Here is a 17793-nt window from a genome sequence, read left to right on the forward strand (position 1 = left end):
ACTTGCCTGCCGGTACACCAAAGACACACTTGGCCGGATTAAGCATCATCTTGTACGTCCTCAGGTTATCAAAGGTTTCCTTCAAATCGTCAACCAGAGTCTCCTTCTCCCTGGACTTAACCACGATATCATCCACGTAAGCATGTACATTACGGCCAATCTGCTTGTGAAGACAATTTTGTACACACCGTTGATAAGTTGCCTGGGCACTCTTGAGCCCAAAGGGCATAGACACATAGCAGAAGGCTCCAAAGGGAGTTATGAATGCCGTCTTCTCCTGGTCCTTAAATGCCATTTTGATCTGATGGTAGCCAGAATATGCATCCAAAAAACTTAAACGCTCACAACCCGCCGTAGCATCAATAATTTGATCAATACGGGGGAGGGCAAAAGGATCTGCTGGAAAAGCCTTATTAAGATCTGTGTAATCCACACACATGCGCCAGGTGTCGTTTTTCTTAAGGACTAGCACCGGATTGGCAAGCCACTCAGGGTGAAAAACTTCAACAATAAAGCCAGCTGCTAAGAGCCTGGCTACCTCTTCTCCAATCGCCTTGCGTCTTTCTTTGTTAAACCGGCGGAGGAACTGTTTCACCGGTTTGTATTTAGGATCCACATTAAGGGTGTGCTCAGCGAGTTGCCTCGGTAAACCTGGCATGTCAGAGGGCTTCCATGCAAAAATGTCCCGATTCTCACGGATGAACTCGATGAGCGCGCTTTCCTATTTCGGATCCAAGTTGGTACTGATGTTGAACTGCTTGGACGAATCGCCAGGTACGAAGTCAACAAGCTTAGTTTCTGCTGCCGATTTGAACTTCAGGGCCGGATCATGCTCCGTAGTTGGCTTCTTTAATGGAGTCATGTCCGCCGGATCAACATTGTCCTTATAATACTTCAGCTCCTCGGTGGCACAAACCGACTCTGCGTAGGCCGCATCTCCTTCCTCGCACTCCAAAGCAATTTTACGGCTTCCGTGAACCATTATTGTCCCCTTGTGACCCGGCATTTTGAGTTGCAAATACACATAACAGGGCCGTGCCATAAACTTGGCGTAGGCCGGTCGCCCAAACAGGGCGTGATATGGACTTTGGATTTTCGCCACTTCAAACGTCAATGTTTCCGACCTGGAATCATGATCATCTCCAAAGGCCACTTCCAGAGCTATCTTACCAACAAGATATGTTGACTTGCCAGGTACCACACCGTGGAACACCGTATTAGACTGTTTGAGATTTTTATCTGTTAGTCCCATACGACGGAAGGTCTCATAGTACAAGATATTAATGCTGCTCCCTCCATCCATGAGCACCTTGGTGAACTTGTAACCTTCCACCTGAGGCGCCACCACCAGAGCCAACTGACCCAGATTATCAACCTGGGGAGGGTGATCCTCTCTGCTCCATATGATTCGCTGTTCAGACCAGCGTAAATAACGGGGCATGGCCGGTTCAACAGAGTTGACTGCCCGCCTCTGAACCTTCCGGTCTCGCTTGTCCAAGCTAGTGGTGAAGACATGGTACTGCCCACTATTCAACTGCTTTGGGTTGCTCTGGTAGCCTGACTGTTGCTGCTGCTGGTTGTAACCACCCTGGTTGTTCTGATTATTTTGATTATTATGTCCGCCCGGATTACCATTAAATCCTGAACCGGAATTTCCTCCACCGTAACCCGGCCCGGATCCTGAGCCACCGCCGGAGCCGTGATCATACCGGAAGGCATTGGAATTCTTGAACTCCTACATAATGAAGCAATCCTTCCAAAGGTGGTTTGCCGGCACCTCCTTCGTCCCATGTCTTGGACAAGGCTGGCTCAGTAGATAATTTAGGCGGTCCGGGTTAGGGTTGGGTGCCCCACTGCGATTTGGCGATTTACCCCTGTGTCGCTGGCCCTTGTCCTGCGCGTTGGTATTAGCCACAAAGTCCATGTTACCATCTGCTTTACGCTTGCCTCCGCCACCATTGTCTGCCAAGTGATGCTGCTGACCTTTGGAGTTGTTGTTCCTCTTTCCCTTCCCTGCCTTGTCATCATCAGATTCGGGATCCTTGGTACTATCAGAATCAGCATACTTTACCAAAGCCGCCATGAGGGTCCCCATGTCAGTGCAATGGCGCTTCATCCGTCCCAACTTCAGTTTTAGGGGCCCAAACCGGCAGTTGCCTTCTAGGGTTAAGACTGCAGTGTCAGCATTGATGCGGTCTGATGAATGCAACACTTGTGAGACCCGGCGCACCCAATGAGTCATCGATTCTCCTTCCTCCTGGACACAGGCAGCTAAGTCCACTATCGACATAGGCTGCTTACATGTATCCTTGAAATTACTGATAAACCGGGCTCGCAATTGGGCCCATGAACTGATAGAGTTGGCCGGTAAGCTTTTTAACCAAGTGCAGGCCATTCCTTCAAGCATCATGGTGAAGTACTTCGCACATGCCGCATCATCCACATCAAGCATCTCCATGGCCATCTCATAGCTCTCCACCCATGTCTCTGGGGGTTGATCCGCCGTGTAATTTGGGACCTTGCGCGGGCCCTTGAAATCCTTGGGCAGGCGCACATTGCGTAAAGCGGGGACAAGGCAAGGCACCCCCAAAGAGCTAGAAGTAACACCGGGTTTGACCGAAATAGTTGGACGAACCAGTGTAAGCTGCCGAGCCTGATATTGTGCGGCTAACTCGGCCTCCCTGCGCGCTCGGGCCCGGTCCACCACTTCCTGAGCGTTATCAGCACCACCCGCCGGGTTGTTGCCGCAGGGTGCTCCGCGTCGTTCATTACTTGATACTGCTGGTTCATCCATACGCCTGCTATAGCTCCGGCTTGGACGAGGGGTCGAGTGGATCCGGTCGCGACTGTACGAGTATGCTTCCTGTTGGACCAAAGCTATCCTAAGAAGCTCTTTGACCCGTCGTGTCTCTACCGCCTGCGGCGAGTCACCTTCAATTGGAATGGCCTCCAGCCGTGCAGCAGCGGCAACGAGATTGTCCATTGGGTTGGAGTAGTGACCCGGAGGTGTTGAAACAGCCTGAGGTATAACAGTGTTTTGACGAGGCGGATTCATCAGACGGGGCTGAACCGGCGCACCGGCCCCCGGAGCTTCCGGCTGGTTTCCCTCCAGCGGATTACTAGTTCCTGCTCCTGGGGTGTTGAAAAGGTCTCTGGCCTCGAAAACCGAAGGCAAACGGGATCGGTACTTCCTCTTCATGACTTCATGCGACGCGTTCTGGTCCAACATGAGCCTGTAGGCCTGTGCGTCTAAAGCGGCCCGCTCTGTGGTCATCCTGGCATTCTCAGCTGCCAGGTCCGCCTTGGCCTGGGTGATCTATTCATTCACCTTTGCAATCTCCGCGTTGTGGACTTACTGATCCGCCGGATTAGCTTCTGCCATAAGCACAGCCAATGCATCAAATAGATCTGATAGAACTTGAGCCGGCGGGCGTGCGGAGCTTCCTGCCCCGGCAGCTGTCGCCGCTGCTGAACCGGAGGTTATTGGCGCGGCGGTTGAAGAATGAAGCGTTGCTTGTGTGCCGGCCATGAATATTCCAACTCGGTTGGGTAGATCAGAGGGGTCCGGAATACTGTCGCCGTCGGAACAGCCCCCAATCCGGCCATCTTGTAGCTGATATAGAGATTCGGTTTCTCCGGTTGATGACTCGTCGCCGGAATAAACGACGGTCTCGCCGCGAGATTCCGATCCATCCTCGTAACTTGCTCCATGGATGACTCCCACGAAGGCACGCTTCACGGCCGGTTTAACCCGGGCGGACCGCGCACGCTGAGCCGTTTCGACGAGGTCGGTGCAGATGTTCGGCTCAGGGCCCGGTTCACCGATCTTGCCGATGAAAACGTGTATGCCACCAAAGGGGACCCGGTACCCGTACTCAACTAAGCCGGCCTTGGGGCCCCAGCCTGCATCATCGATGTAGAGCTTGCCGTGACGACTCTTAGTCATCCGGCCCACAGCGTAGCCCTCGAGTCCTTCAAAGCGGCCCTCCAAGAACTTGAAACCATCGTGCGATAGCCCCACGGTGGGCGCCAACTGTCTGGTTTTATCACGACAGTTGTCCTAGAGAAAGGACTTAGTCGTGGAGCCATCGCGACGAGTTAGCTTGAAGGGGTTAAAGCGGACACAGGGACGCAAGAGAGTTTATACTAGTTCGGCCCCTTCGATGAAGGTAAAAGCCTACGTCTAGTTGTGATGGGATTGATGGGGTTTCGATGACTAGGGAGCAAACAAGCTTCGCCTATGTCTCGAGTTGTTGTCTCTTGTCTGAACCGCCGCCGGGTCGTCCCCTTATATACACGGGTGACGCCCGTCGGTTCACAGATTCCCAATACTGGCTCATAGATGTGTCCGGTTTGGTCTCTACTTATTCCTAACTTACAATACAAGTTACATACCAACGCCGGTTTACGGCTACAGGCCTTGAACCGACTATGGGCCTTGAGCCCTCATCTGCCTTCTTGGGTTTCAACATAGTTAACTACTGAAGAAGTTAACCCGGCCCAGATAGGCCGGTTTACGCCCAGTAGTGATATCCTCAACAGTTACCTCATCAAGTTCTACTTTCCTCCCACTCACTTCTTTTGAGAGAAACTCCTTCTCTAGAAAGGATCCATTCTTAGAAACGAATGTCTTGCCTTCGGATCTGTGATAGAAGGTGTACCCAACAGTTTCCTTTGGGTATCCTATGAGGACACATTTCTCCGATTTGGGTTCGAGCTTATCAGGTTGAAGCTTTTTCACATAAGCATCGCAGCCCCAAACTTTAAGAAATGACAACTTTGGTTTCTTGCCAAACCATAGTTCATAAGGTGTCGTCTCAACGGATTTTGATGGTGCCCTATTTAACGTGAATGCAGCCGTCTCTAAAGCATAACCCCAAAACGATAGCGGTAAATCAGTAAGAGACATCATAGATCGCACCATATCTAGTAAAGTGCGATTACGATGTTCGGACACACCATTACGCTGTGGTGTTCCGGGTGGCGTGAGTTGCAAAACTATTCTGCATTGTTTTAAATGTAGACCAAACTCATAACTCAAATATTCTCCTCCACGATCAGATCGTAGAAACTTTATTTTCTTGTTACGATGATTTTCCACTTCACTCTGAAATTCTTTGAACGTTTCAAATGTTTTAGACTTATGTTTCATTAAGTAGATATACCCATATCTGCTCAAATCATTTGTGAAGGTGAGAAAATAATGATACCCGCCACGAGCCTCAATATTCATCAGACCACATACATCAGTATGTATGATTTCCAACAAATCTGTTGCTCGCTCCATAGTTCCGGAGAACGACGTTTTAGTCATCTTGCCCATAAGGCATGGTTCGCAAGTACCAAGTGATTCATAATCAAGTGATTCCAAAAGTCCATCAGTATGGAGTTTCTTCATGCGCTTTATACCAATATGATCCAAACGACAGTGCCACAAATAAGTTGCACTATCATTATCAACTCTGCATCTTTTGGCTTCAACATTATGAATATGTGTATCACTATTATCGAGATTCAACAAAAATAGACCACTCTTCAAGAGTGCATGACCATAAAAGATATTACTCATATAAATAGAACAACCATTATTCTTAGATTTAAATGAATAACCGTCTCACATCAAACAAGATCCAGATATAATGTTCATGCTTAACGCTGGCACCAAATAACAATTATTTAGGTCTAAAACTAATCCCGAAGGTAGATGTAGAGGTAGCGTGCCAACGGCGATCACATCGACTTTGAAACCATTTCGCACGCGCATCGTCACCTCGTCCTTAGCCAGTCTTCGCTTAATCCGTAGTCCCTATTTCAAGTTGCAAATATTAGCAACAGAACCAGTATCAAATACCCAGGTGCTACTGCAAGCTCTGATAAGGTACACATCAATAACATGTATATCACATATACCTTTGTTCACCTTGTCATCCTTCTTATCCGCCAAATACTTGGGGCAGTTCCGCTTCCAGTGACCAGTCTGTTTGCAGTAGAAGCACTCAGTCTCAGGCTTAGGTCCAGACTTGAGTTTCTTCTCCTGAGTAGCAAATTGTTTGTTGTTGTTCTTGAAGTTCCCCTTCTTCTTCCCTTTGCCCTTTTTCTTGAAACTGGTGGTCTTGTTGACCATCAACACTTGATGCTCCTTCTTGATTTCTACCTCCGCTGCCTTTAGCATTGCGAAGAGCTCGGGAATTGTCTTGTTCATCCCTTGCATATTATAGTTCATCATGAAGCTTTTGTAGCTTGGTGGCAGTGATTGAAGAACTCTGTCAATGACACTATCAACAGGAAGATTAACTCCCAGTTGAGTCAAGTGATTATGATACCCAGACATTTTGAGTATATGTTCACTGACAGAACTATTCTCCTCCATCTTGCAGCTATAGAACTTATTGGAGACTTCATATCTCTCAATCCGGGCATTTGCTTGAAATATTAACTTCAACTCCTGGAACATCTCATATGCTCCATGACGTTCAAAACGCCGTTGAAGTCCCGGTTCTAAGCCGTAAAGCATGGCACACTGAACTATCGAGTAGTCATCAGCTTTACTCTGCCAGATGTTCTTAACGTCATTAGCGGCATCTGCAGCAGGCCTGGCACCCAGCGGTGCTTCCAGGACGTAATTCTTCTGTGCAGCAATGAGGATAATCCTCAAGTTACGGACCAAGTCCGTGTAATTGCTACCACCATCTTTCAACTTTGCTTTCTCAAGGAACGCATTAAAATTCAACGGAACAACAGCACGGGCCATCTATCTACAATCAGCATAGACAAGCAAAATACTATCAGGTACTAAGTTCATGATAAATTTAAGTTCAATTAATCATATTACTTAAGAACTCCCACTTAGATAGACATCCCTCTGACCATCTAAGTGATCACATGATCCAAATCAACTAAACCATGTCCGATCATCACGTGAGATGGAGTAGTTTTCAATGGTGAACATCACTATGTTGATCATATCTACTATATGATTCACGCTCGACCTTTCGGTCTCAGTGTTCTGAGGCCATATCTGCATATGCTAGGCTCGTCAAGTTTAATCTGGGTATTCTACGTGTGCAAAACTGGCTTGCACCCGTTGTAGATGAACGTAGAGCTTATCACACCCGATCATCACATGGTGTCTCGACACGACAAACTTTGGCAACGGTGCATACTCAGGGAGAACACTTTTACCTTGAAATTTAGTGAGAGATCATCTTATAATGCTACCGTCAAACAAAGCAGAATAAGATGCATAAAGGATAAACATCACATGCAATCAATATAAGTGATATGATATGGCCATCATCATCTTGTGCTTGTGATCTCCATCTCCGAAGCACCGTCATGATCACCATCGTCACAGGCGCGACACCTTGATCTCCATCGTAGCATCGTTGTCGTCTCGCCAACTATTGCTTCTATGACTATTGCTACCGCTTAGTGATAAAGTAAAGCAATTACAGGGTGATTGCATTGCATACAATAAAGCGACAACCATATGGCTCCTGCCAGATGCCGATAACTCGGCTACAAAACATGATCATCTCATACAAAAAAATATAGCATCACGTCTTGACCATATCACATCACAACATGCCCTGCAAAAACAAGTTAGACGTCCTCTACTTTGTTGTTGCAAGTTTTACGTGGCTGCTACGGGCTGAGCAAGAACCGTTCTTACCTACGCATCAAAACCACAATGATAGTTCGTCAAGTTAGTGTTGTTTTAACCTTCGCAAGGACCGGGCGTAGCCACACTTGGTTCAACTAAAGTTGGAGAAACTGACACCCACCAGCCACCTGTGTGCAAAGCACGTCGGTAGAACCAGTCTCGCGTAAGCATACGCGTAATGTCGGTCCGGGCCGCTTCATCCAACAATACCGCCGAACCAAAGTATGACATGCTGGTAAGCAGTATGACTTGTATCGCACACAACTCACTTGTGTTCTACTCGTGCATATAACATCTGCGCATAAAACCTGGCTTGGATGCCACTGTTGGGGAACGTAGTAATTTTAAAAAAATTCCTACGCACACGCAAGATCATGGTGATTCATAGCAACGAGAGGGGAGAGTATGTCTACGTACCCTCGTAGACCGAAAGCAGAAGCGTTTATCAACGCGGTTGATGTAGTCGTACACCTTCATGATCCGTCCCGATCAAGTACCAAACGTACGGCACCTCCGCGTTCAACACACGTTCAGCTCGATGACGTCCTCGCCTTCTCGATCCAGCAAAAGGGGCAAAGTAGTAGATGAGTTCCGGCAGCACGACGGCGTGGTGACGGTGTTGGTGAAGAACAATCTCCGCAGGGCTTCGCCTAAGCACTACGAAAACTATGACGGAGGATAAACTAGAGGCGACGGGGTAGCCGGCACATGGCTTGGTGTTTTTTGATGTGTCTTGGGTGCTAGCCCTACCCCTCTATTTATATGTTGATCCTTGGGGTCGAAACTTGGAGTAAAAGCCTCCACAAAGTCGGTTTCACACGAAAGGCAAGAGTCCTTCTCGGACTCCAGGGCCAGATGCCAGGGTTCCCAGCGTCTGGCCCCTGGACTCCGCAAAACTTCCTTTTGCGCTCTCGAAAAACCTTGTGGGCTTTCCCCTTTGGCCCAAATAAAGTGTTCTCGTACCCAAACATTTCGGGAAACATCCGGAACCCCTTCCGGTGAATTCCGGAACCCTTCCGGAGACCAAACACTATTATCCCATATATCAAACTTTATCTCCGGACCATTCCGGAGTTCCTCGTCATGTCCGTGATCTTATCCGGAACTCCGAACAACATTTGGTTACCAACATACATAACTCATAAATACTATATCGTCAACGAACGTTAAGCGTGCGAACCCTACGGGTTCGAGAACTATGTAGACATGACCGAGACACTTCTCTGGTCAATAACCAATAGCGGAACCTGGTGTAACACCCTCGATGCGACTATAGCTCCCACGTGTCGAGGCACGACTTAGAGACATAATCGCATTGAAGGCATATGTCGCAAGTTAGGCAATCTTCACAACATACCATGTAATATAAATAATAAAGGGGAGATAACAATAGTTGGCTTACACTCGCCACGTCAATCAAGTACATAAATAACATTACATCATCCAAACACTCATGGCCCGACTACGGCGCCAAAATAAAAGAAAACCCAACATGCGACAACGGTCCCGTTCACCCCCAACTGGGCACCACTACTGATCATCGGGAAAGGAAACATAGTAACGTTGAGAGTCTTCGTCGAACTCCCACTTGAGCTCAGACGCGTCTCCTGGAGCGGAATCATCAGGCCCTGCATCTGGTGTAATAGTAATCTGTGAGCCACAGGGACTCAGCAATCTCGCACCCTCGCGATCAAGACTATTTAAGCTTATAGGTAAGGCAAGGTAAATATATGTGGAGCTGCAGCAAGCGACTAGCAAGTATGGTGGCTAACTTATTCGCAAAAGAGAGCGAGAAGAGGAGGCAAAGCGCGAGCGTGAAACTAGAGAGCAACCTGCGCAAACATTACTCCAACACCGTGTCCGCTTCCCGGACTCCGCCGAGAAGAGGCCATCACGGTAACACACTCAGTTGATTCATTTTAGTTAAGTTAAGGTTCAAGTTATCTACAACCGGACATTAACAAATTCCCATCTGCCCATAACCGCGGGCACGGCTTTCGAAAGTTCAAATCCCTGCAGGGGAGTCCCAACTTAGCCCATGACAAGCTCTCACGGTCAACGAAGGAATAGACCTCCTCCCAAGACGTTCCGATCAGACTCGGTATCTCGGTAATTCAAGACACTTCGACAGGTTAAAACAAGACCAGCAACACCGCCCGAATGTGCCGACAAATCCCGATAGGAGCTGCACATATCTCTTTCTCAGGGCACACTCAGATTGTCTTAGGTACGGGTAGGCCAGCCCAGAGTTGCCCCTGGTGGCCATCGGCAGCTGACAGGTGGACCAACACTCAGAGGAGCACTGGCCCGGGGGGGTTAAAATAAAGATGACCCTTGAGTCTGCAGAACCCAAGGGAAAAAAAGGCTAGGTGGCGAATGGTAAAACCAATGTTGGGCATTGCTGGAAAAGCTTTAATCAAGGCGAAATATCAAGGGGTTCCCATTATAACCCAACCGCGTAAGGAACGCAAAATCCGGGAACATAACACCGATATGACGGAAACTAGGGCGGCAAGAGTGGAACAAAACACTAGGCGAGAGGCCGAGACTTCCACCCTTTACCAAGTATATAGATGCATTAAGATAACACAGCAATATAATGATATCCCAACAATTAAATAAAATTTCCCACAAGGAACGCCTTCAATCTTCACCTGCAACTAGCAACGCTATAAGAGGGGCTGAGCAAAGCGGTAACATAGCCAATCAACGGTTTGCTAGGACAAGGTGGGTTAGAGGTTTTACATGGCAATATGGGAGGCTTGAAAACAAGTGGTAGGCATCATAGCAATGGCATAGCAAAAGAGCGAGCAAACTAGCATAGCGAAGATAGTAGTGATTTCGAGGGTATGATCATCTTGCCTGCACAGTTGTCAGAGTTGACTGGATCCTCGAAAGCAAACTCAACGGGCTCCTCGTTAGCAAACTCGTCTCTCGGCTCTACCCAAACAAGACAAACAAGCAACAAGGATACAATCAACCACGTGCAAGGATCAAGCAATATGATGAAATGATGATATGCTATGCGGGATGCGATGCGGGATGCAAAATGCAAGATATGATAGGAAATGCATGAACCTGGCCTCAACTTGGAAATCCAAGTGTGCCACTGGAAATATGAGATGAAATCGCTTGAAAACGATATAAAGAACGTCGGAATCGGAGTTACGGTTTGGAAATGGCAAGCGATTCAAAAATGGCACCGGTCTGCGATTTACAGCAAGTAGGCATCTAAATGCAATGAAATGAACATGATACAGCACCCAAACATAACAACAAAATATATGGCATGGATTCACACAAGATGCTTAACAAAAGTCTAGCACTGAGCTACGGCCAATTCATCCATTAACAGGTTTAAACAAGCATGGCAAAAATGCATATGGAAAACAGATCTCAGACTTAGTGAAATTAACACTTGTCTGCATTTCAGATCAGGTAGCCCTCTTCGGAGCAACAAAACTACATGCTACAGGATCTGAACATGGCAAAGTAAAGCATGGAATGGAGCTACTCAAAGAGCTTAACAAAAGTCCCTTAGTGACCTTGAGCCAAAAGGGATCAGAAAATACAATTGCAAGCACGTGAACATGGCAAAAACATAATCAGATCACAGACTTAGTGAAAACTGGCACATGCTGAAATATAACTCAAGTATGCATGTTTACGAGCTCGATGCACTCACTACAGTGCAAGTCATGGCAAGACAAGCATACACCCATCAAGAAGGCACAAAAGGAAAGCTAGACATGGCAAGAACAATAGCATGGCATACACGGATCAACTACAACATCATCGGCAAAATTGCAAACAAGTTGACAATCTGCCCAGATTCACAAAGTAGCAAAAGTAGAGCTCGATTGACTTAAGCTAGGGTGCTCCATAATTGCAAACAAAGGCATGGATGGATAGAGTACTACAACATTAACAAAACATCCTTACTGATCATCCTCAAAAGAGGCACGGATCACTAGGAAACAACATGAACATATGGCATCATGAGATAAACAGATCCAGGACTTGGTGATATTACTAAGTCCCTGAAAACAGAATTAGCAAGTGCACCACTTTGCAAGCTTGCACAAGACACCACACACATCACAAAAATACATGGGTTGCACCTCTGGAAAGATGACAAAACCCTTAACAAAACACATGTAGAGCATCAGGGCATAACATGCACACATTAATCATGGCAAAAATGACAAAAACCTAAATGGAGGAGCAGATCTGACAATTAACTCAAGTAGCCCTCTTCTAACAGCATTTCGGGCATCAAGATGAGCTCAAATGAAAATGATGCAATGGAATGAAATGATGTACTCTCTGAGATGAACATTTTGATATGCTATATGCATGAATCGGAGCTACGGATGCAAAGTTACGGGGCTGTGAACAGGGCAACATGGATCTGGAATTCTGAGACTTAGACGAAAAAAACACCTCCGGATCTAGGGTTTGACCCGGCATGCGAACCGAGGTCGGATCCGGCGAGCACTGTTCACCGGCGAGCTCGTGGTGGCCGGGGCCGGTGAGGAGGCCGGGGAGTGGCCGGAGCGACGAGGAGGCGGCGGCGGCGAGCTTGCGCGGCGGGGCGGTGCGGCCGGGCGGCGGGGCGGCGCGGCCGGGCGGCGGGGCGGCGATCGGGCGGCGCGGTGGCGGCGACCGGGCGGCCGCGCGCGGCGGCGCCGGACGCGAGGCAGGGCGGCGCGGCGAGGCGCCCTGGAGGAGGAGGCGCGGCCCGGGCGCGGGACGGAGGGGGCCGGCCTTGGGCCCGGCGGGCCGGCGGGTGTGGCGGCAGCGGGAGGCCACGTGGCAGCGTGGGAGTGGGCGCGGGCGGTGGAGCGGACGCGTCTGGCCGGGGCGGACGTGTCCGACCGGCGCGGATCTGGGATTTAGGGTTTGAGGACGAGGGGGATCCGGATTTCGGGGAAGGGGTCTATTTATAGCCATAGAGGGAGCTAGGAGAGTCCAAATGAGGTGCGGCTTTCGGCCACGCGATCGTGATCGAACGATCTAGATGATGGAGAAGACTTAGGTGGGTTTTGGGCCCAATTGGAGGGGTGTTGGGCTGCAACACACACGAGGCCTTTTCGGTCCCTCGGTTAACCGTTGGAGTATCAAACGAAGTCCAAATGGTACGAAACTTGACAGGTGGTCTACCGGTAGTAAACCAAGGCCGCTTGGCAAGTCTCGGTCCAATCCGGAAATGTTTAATCCCCACACACTAAAGAAAGGTAGAAATGACCACCGGAGGAGAACAAAGCGCCGGAATGCAAAACGGACAACGGGGAAAATGCTCGAATGCATGAGACGAACACGTATGCAAATGCAATGCACATGATGACATGATATGAGATGCATGGCAGCGATAACAACGCACGGAGACAAAGACCCGAACCCGAGAATATAAATTAACTTAACGCCGGAAACGGCAAGAGTTGGAGTACAAATTGGGAAAGTTACATCCGGGGTGTTACACCTGGATGCCCATATTGGCTCCTACATATTCTACGAAGATCTTTATCGGTCGAACCGCATAACAACATACATTGTTCCCTTTTTCATCGGTATGTTACTTGCTCGAGATTCGATCGTCGGTATCTCAATACCTAGTTCAATCTCGTTACCGGTAAGTCTCTTTACTCGTTCCATAATACATCATCCCGCAACTAACTCATTAGTTACAATGCTTGCAAGGCTTATAGTGATGTGCATTACCGAGTGGGCCCAGAGATACCTCTCCGACGATCGGAGTGACAAATCCTAATCTCGAAATACGCCAACTCAACAAGTACCTTCGGAGACACCTGTAGAGCACCTTTATAATCACCCAGTTACATTGTGACGTTTGGTAGCACACAAAGTGTTCCTCTGGTAAACGGGAGTTGCATAATCTCATAGTCATAGGAACATGTATAAGCCATGAAGAAAGCAATAGCAACATACTAAACGATCAAATGCTAAGCTAACGGAATGGGTCAAGTCAATCACATCATTCTCCTAATGATGTGATCCCGTTAATCAAATGACAACTCATGTCTATGGTTAGGAAACATAACCATCTTTGATAAACGAGCTAGTCAAGTAGAGGCATACTAGTGACATTCTGTTTGTCTATGTATTCACACATGTATTATGTTTCCGGTTAATACAATTCTAGCATGAATAATAAACATTTGTCACGATATAAGGAAATAAATAATAACTTTATTATTGCCTCTAGGGCATATTTCCTTCAACCCCAACTAGAGATGCCACATAAGCAAGATTCCTCTCACTTCTCTTATCTAAAGGAATGTTACTGATTTTAACCCAGGCGACTTCCATAACCCCTTTTGATCCCACAGCAGATGACCAAGGGGAGGCATGAATCACAACCCCAGTGGTTTTGAGGGTTACCCTCCCCACATAGCAGATTTGAGCAACCGAGCGAGGGTTAGGAAAACGAACCACAAAGACACCAGGGCCAATGGCATGGGCAGAACAGCGCCATCCAGTGGCCAGATAGTTAGTGAGATCAATCTCCATTTGGCGAGTAGAGGTTTCTCCCTCAACAATGGTGACTACCACACTGTTAGATCTTTCTCTGAGCTGATTGGCAATACAGGAATCATGAATATAGTAGAACCCATGCCCTTTGGATTGAAATGCGCACATCGAGGCAATGCATTCCCAAGGGAGAAAAGTCATGCAAACAGAAGCAAGGTGGCCTAAGGTATTGCAACGCTCACAGAAAGCTTGTGGGCATCGAACAGGAAGATGTTCATGAGATTTGCAAATAGGGCAGGGTTCAAGGTTTTTGGTAGGAGGCACCTGACGAGGATTTTTCCCCTGAGGACGACGAGGTGGTGGGGACAGATCTTGTCCTCCTCCATTGCCCCCTGAGCTCGAAGATCTCTGGTGCTTCTCCACCCAAACGCCTCCCTCCTTGGAGTCGCGGCGCATCGGTGCCGTCGCCGCCGCCTCCCACCTTGAGGTGTTGCCCGAGCCCGAAGCCACGTTGGACGACTACGAGATGGTGCGGTCGTCGTCGTCATCGCGCTTCCAGGAGTACTTGCTCCGCTCTCCTCCTTGGCCATTTCCCCGGCCCGAGCTCCGCCCCGCTCCGCGACCTGCTCCCGCGCCTCCGTGCCGACCCCCATCGAATCCACGCCCCGCGTCCATGGGAGGTGGTGGGGGGAGACCGCAACCGCAGCGAACGAGCGCGGATCTCCTCTCACCTTGCCCTTCCACCACCCGTAGGAGATCGGGGAACTCGATCTAGGGTTTCTCTCCGCCGTCCAGAAGTGGGAGAAGGCAGTTTCTAGGTCAAGGACTGGGCTCGGCTTGGGTTTTATACTCTCACTTCGAATCCGTGGCTGGGAATGGAGGACTGGATGCGCCCCCACGTGTCGCACATCCTCCATGGATGGGTAGGTGGGCGAGCTTGGGCCCGCATCAGACCGCGTCGGTCCGCCCGCATGTCGTCCCGTGTACCGCCCGTGTGCCGGATCCTTGACGACCGATGCACTCGTCGGCGTCGGCACCGGCCTCGTCGGCGGTAATCGATCTCGAACCCTCACAAAATGGCAAGGAAAGGATACGATGTCTCTGATGTCAACAGACTCACTAGCCCGTAGGAAATGTGCATCGATCGTGACGCCGCGTGCATCCACCAGCACTAGGCGAAGAGCCTCTCGTCGGAGGAGAAGAATCCCGTCGGAGAAGGCGAGCTTGCCTGTCACGAGGTCGGCAGCGTAGGAGACTCGCCATCGCACGTCGTTCGCCCCGCCGTTCGCCATCGGGGTTGTCTTGGGCGCTCGTCAATTGTCGCGTCAAAAAGAGGAGCTATCATCTACATGGGCTGAAATGAAAAGCAAACGGTCCAATCCCATGAGGTCTCGTGCAGGCACCCATGATGTCCTAGCTACTCATCGCCATCGTACTACTCAGTCCAGAAGCATCACGTTTCTGGTTGGACTCCTGGCTTGGCTCTTCTCCTCTATGGCATAGTCACCCAACAATTTTTCAAGTTGCCTCTAACACGGAGTTGATGGTTGGCGAGGCTCTCCGGACCTTGCGGCCTTCGGTTAGCTTCCTTAGAACCCTCCTCCCGAACGAGGAAAATGAATGGAATGAGGTGAAGGCCTTGATTGGCCAATGAACAGTCAGTACGGGTGTTGACGAGGTTTCTTGGAAGCTCTCCTCTTCTGGTTCGTTCTCGGTTAAGTCGTTGTATAGCAAACTAACTGAGGGCGTTGTGCTGGACATAGCTCGAGGGCTATGGAAGGCCGGCCTACCACTGAAGATAAAAATCTTCATCTGGCAGATGTTCCAAAATCGCTTACTGACGGCGGAAAACGTTGCAAAACGTAATGGACCTTCCGACGGATCGTGTGTGCTGTGCGGAAACATCGAAGATGCTAACCACACCTTCTTCCATTGTCACTTAGCCAGGTTTGCCTGGAGCGCGGTTAGAGCCGCTTTCCAGCAAAACTGGAACCCTTCATCGAGTGTTGATCTTTTAGATATTATACATACGCAAAAGGGGGCTAGTGCACGGATTGTTTGGCGTTGTGTAGGGGCGCTACTTTGGTCTTTATGGACTGTGCGCAATAAGATGACCATTGAGAAGAAGTTCCCTTCTCACCCGGCTGATATCTTGTTCAAATGCCACTTATTCTTGCATACCTGGACACCGTTGGGGAAACCGCGTGATGAGGAGCGCATGATCGAGACGATGGTGAGGATCCGTAGCATTCAGATGGAAGCGCGCCAAGTTGCTGCCCAAGATTGACATCTTTTGCATCAAGTTACTTATGTTGTCTGTCGATGATATGCCAGCCTGCGTGCTCATGTTGGTGAACCTTGTTTTTATTTTCGCTGTTCTCTGTAATGCTTAAGCTTGACTGTCGTCTTTCCAGACTTTGTGAACGCTGCCCTGTTGGCTTTATTAATTTAAAGCCGGACGCCTTTGGCGTCTTCGTTCCAAAAAAAAGAAGCATCAGCGTGGAAATAATCCTCTGTAGTGGATTATTGTTTACAGCAAAGATGAGCACATGACATACTTAGTAAGACTTCAGCGGATCTATACTACTTATGCAACATTGTCAAAGAAGGGGGATGTGGTTTAGGGCAAGCACTAACATTCCAGGGATAAATCTATTCGAATAAGGGCAAGCACTAAGCTCTTAGTCGTCCATAACCGTGGATGCGGTGCATGAGGGGCAACGCGCGCAATGGCGCATGCGGGCAGGTGCAACAAAAATCATCCCAAAAAGGTGCCCCTGAGCGCGCCTACAGCCCACATGTCATGGACCCCCAAGGAAACGGATTGGTTGTGGGGTGCCTGCAAAGATCGGACGGTCGGGCATGCATCAGGAGGCACCAGCATGAGGTGTGCGTGAAACAGATGGCACGGACTCACAAATATCGATGCCCCGGAAAGCGGGTACTTCAGCTCCTTTATAGGAGTAATATGTGAGTTAATGCATCGTGAAGTCCGAGCGCGAAGCCCGCATCCGAGCCACCGCTGGCCAAGGAGATACCGGGCGGTTCCTCCGTTGATGCCGGAGGCCGCCCGACCGCCTTCAAGCTCCACCTCAACTTTTGTCGCCCATTTAGCGCTTGTTTTTAAGCTAGGTTTAATGAAGTACTATGTTTAGTTACTTCTATGTTATGTATAATTAAAATATTGTGGGGCTTTGATGAATGTGGTAGGTACAATTAACCAAGGATGCTTTTGGATGCTTGGATTTGAATGAATTTTGATGCTTTTGTTTGCTTGAGTTTGGATGAAGGTCCAGACATTTGGTGCATCCCCTTGGGTATCACCAAAATTTCGGATAAGTTGGAAATGTTGCCCTTAGAGCATCTACAATCACATATGGCAAATCCGGCCCCTCAAACGTCCGCGGACGTGTCCGGACACACCTCAAATTTCATTTGTTGCATCTGGTCATCTCATACTCGATTTTTATATCCATACAAAGACATGCAAAAGAAAAGAGCCTACGTACTACGTCGATCATAGCTACTCCTCGTCGGAGATCACCACGATCTTCGTGCCTAGCTCCGGCAGCATGGGCGGTAGCTGCAGCTCCGGCTCCTATGGCGCCTCCAGCTGCTCCGCTCCGGCCTCCTCCGTC

The sequence above is a fragment of the Triticum urartu genome, chromosome 4 (genome assembly GCF_003073215.2).
Source record: "Triticum urartu cultivar G1812 chromosome 4, Tu2.1, whole genome shotgun sequence".
NCBI classification, from domain to species: domain Eukaryota; kingdom Viridiplantae; phylum Streptophyta; class Magnoliopsida; order Poales; family Poaceae; genus Triticum; species Triticum urartu.